Below are 3,052 nucleotides of genomic sequence, written 5' to 3' on the forward strand. Positions count from 1 at the left end.
GGAATCCAAACTGATCTTCCCCGAGATCGGCTTCTACTAGTTTTTCCATTCGTCTGTAAAGAACTCGCGTTAGTATTTTGTAGCTTTGACTTATTAAACTGGTAGTTCGATAATTTTCACATCTGTCAACACCTGCTTTCTTTGGGATTGGAATTATTATATTCTTCTTGAAGTCTGAGGGTATGTCGCCTCTCTCATACATATTGCTCTCCGGATGGTAGAGTTTTGTCAGGACTGGCTCTCCCAAGGCCGTCAGTAGTTCCAATGGAATGTTGTCTACTCCAGGGGCCCTGTTTCGACTCAGGTCTTTCAGTGCTCTGTCAAACTCTTCACGCAGTACCTTATCTCCTATTTCATCTTCTTCTACATCCTCTTCCATTTCCATAATATTGTCCTGAAGTACATCGCCCTTGTGTAGACCCTCTATATACTCCTTCCACCTTTCTGCTTTCCCTTCTTTGGTTAGAACTGGGTTTCCATCTGAGCTCTTAATATTCATACAAGTGGTCCTCTTTTCTCCAAAGGTCTCTTTAATTTTCCTGTAGGCGGTATCTATCTTACCCCTAGTGAGATAAGCCTCTACATCCTTACATTTGTCCTCTAGCCATCCCTGCTTAGCCATTTTGCACTTCCTGTCGATGTCATTTTTGAGACGATTGTATTCCTTCTTGCCTGCTTCATTTACTGCATTTTTATATTTTCTCCTTTCATCAATTAAATTCAATATTTCTTCTGTTACCCAAGGATTTCTACTTGCCCTCGTCTTTTTACCCACTTGATCCTCTGTTTCCTTCATTACTTCATCCCTCAAAGCTATTGTATTTCTTTCCCCCATTCCTGCCAATTGCTCCCTTATGCTCTCCTTGAAACTCCGTACAACCTATGGTTTTTTTAGTTTATCCAGGTCCCATCTCCTTAAATTCCCACCTTTTTGCAGTTTCTTCAGTTTTAATCTACAGGTCATAACCAACAGATTGTGGTCAGAGTCCACATCTGCCCCTGCAAATGTCTTACAATTTAAAACCTGGTTCCTAAATCTCTGTCGTACCATTATATAATCTATCTGAAACCTGGCAGTATCTCCAGGCTTCTTCCATGTATACAGCCTTCTTTTATGATTCTTGAACCAAGTGTTACCTATGATTAAGTTGTGCTCTGTGCAAAATTCTACCAGGCGGCTTCCTCTTTCATTTCTTTGCCCCAGTCCATATTCACCTACTACGTTTCCTTCTCTCCCTTTTCCTACTACCGAATTCCAGTCACCCATGACTATTAAATTTTCGTCACCCTTCACTATCTGAATAATTTCTTTTATTTGATCATACATTTCTTCAACTTCTTCGTCATCTGCAGAACTAGTTGGCATATAAACTTGTACTACTGTAGTAGGTGTGGGCTTCGTATCTATCTTGGCCACAATAATGCGTTCACTATGTTGTTTGTAGTAGCTTACTCGCATTCCTGTTTTCCTATTCATTATTAAACCTACTCCTGCATTACCCCTATTTGATTTTGTGTTTATAACCCTGTAGTCACCTGACCAGAAGTATTGTTCCTCCTGCCACCGAACTTCACTAATTCTCACTATATCTAACTTTAACCTATCCATTTCCCTTTTTAAATTTTCTAACCTACCTGCCCGATTAAGGGATCTGACATTCCACGCTCCGACCCGTAGAACGCCAGTTTTCTTTCTCCTGATAACGACATCCTCCTGAGTAGTCCCCGCCCGGAGATCCGAATGGGGGACTATTTTACCTCCGAAATATTTTACTCAGGAGGATGCCATCATCATTTAATCATACAGTAAAGCTGCATGCCCTCGGGAAAAAATTAAGGCTGTAGTTTCCCCTTGCTTTCAGCCGTTCGCAGTACCAGCACAGCAAAGCTGTTTTGGTTATTGTTACAAGGCCAGATCAGTCAATCATCCAGACTGTTGTCCCTGCAACTACTGAAAAGGCTGGCTGCTGCCCCTCTTCAGGAACCACACGTTTGTCTGGCCTCTCAACAGATACCCCTCCGTTGTGGTTGCACCTACGGTACAGCTATCTGTATCGCTGAGGCACGCAAGCCTCCCCACCAACGGCATGGTCCATGGTTCATGGGGGGGGGGGGGGGGATTTAGTAGTTAGAATCTTTTATTTAGCTGGCAATATTGACGCTTGCTGCATTGCAGTACTTCGCCTAATGAAGATTTTTGTGAGGTAAGTGTTTAATTAAATGTATAGGTTATTGTTAAGATTTCTTTTTAGTCAGGGCCATTCTTTTGAGTTAATTATTTGAAGTCAGGTTATCCTTTATTTAAGCAGTCAGATTGTGTTGCGCTAGAATATTGCGGGTCCGTGTTGATATGATAAGAATAAGTAAAGAGAAAGTAGGTTCACCTGCATTCAATTTCACTCAGCAGTTTAAGTAAAATATAAATACAGAAGTTTCACCTTGTGTACTCGTTACTACCGCCATCTCTAAATGTTGCCGGCTGGGGTGGCCGAGCGGTTCTAGGCCCTACAGTCTGGAACCGCGCGACTGCTACGGTCGCAGGTTCGAATCCTGCCTCGGGCATGGATGTGAATGATTTCCTTAGGTTAGTTAGGTTTAAGTAGTTCTAAGTTCTAGGGGACTGATGACCTTAGAAGTTAAGTCCCATAGTGCTGAGAGCCATTTTTTGTAAATGTCCATATCACTATCTGATGACATTTGTTACGTCAGTGTAAATGCTCCACAAATGCTTCTAATACTCCTGGTGGATGAGCACTTCATATGTATGCTGCATCATACCAGTCTCTGGACTGAAGACCACAACAACAACAACAACAACAACATGTATGCATATTTTTACGTCAATTACGTCACAGTGTAAAACTCGATGCAGGCATGTTTCGTGAACTTTGTTCATAACTTGTTTAATACTATGTTATTATTTTAACGAGAGGTCACAAGACGACTGCAGTAATTTTCTCTGTTTTCTACCCTCTTATATGTACGTGTAATTAGCTTTAGTTTTGGACAGTGCTCATTATTTAAGCTTTTAACGTGGACTCAGAAGTATTTT

This window comes from Schistocerca gregaria, chromosome 5, assembly GCF_023897955.1.
Source record: "Schistocerca gregaria isolate iqSchGreg1 chromosome 5, iqSchGreg1.2, whole genome shotgun sequence".
Classification (NCBI taxonomy): domain Eukaryota; kingdom Metazoa; phylum Arthropoda; class Insecta; order Orthoptera; family Acrididae; genus Schistocerca; species Schistocerca gregaria.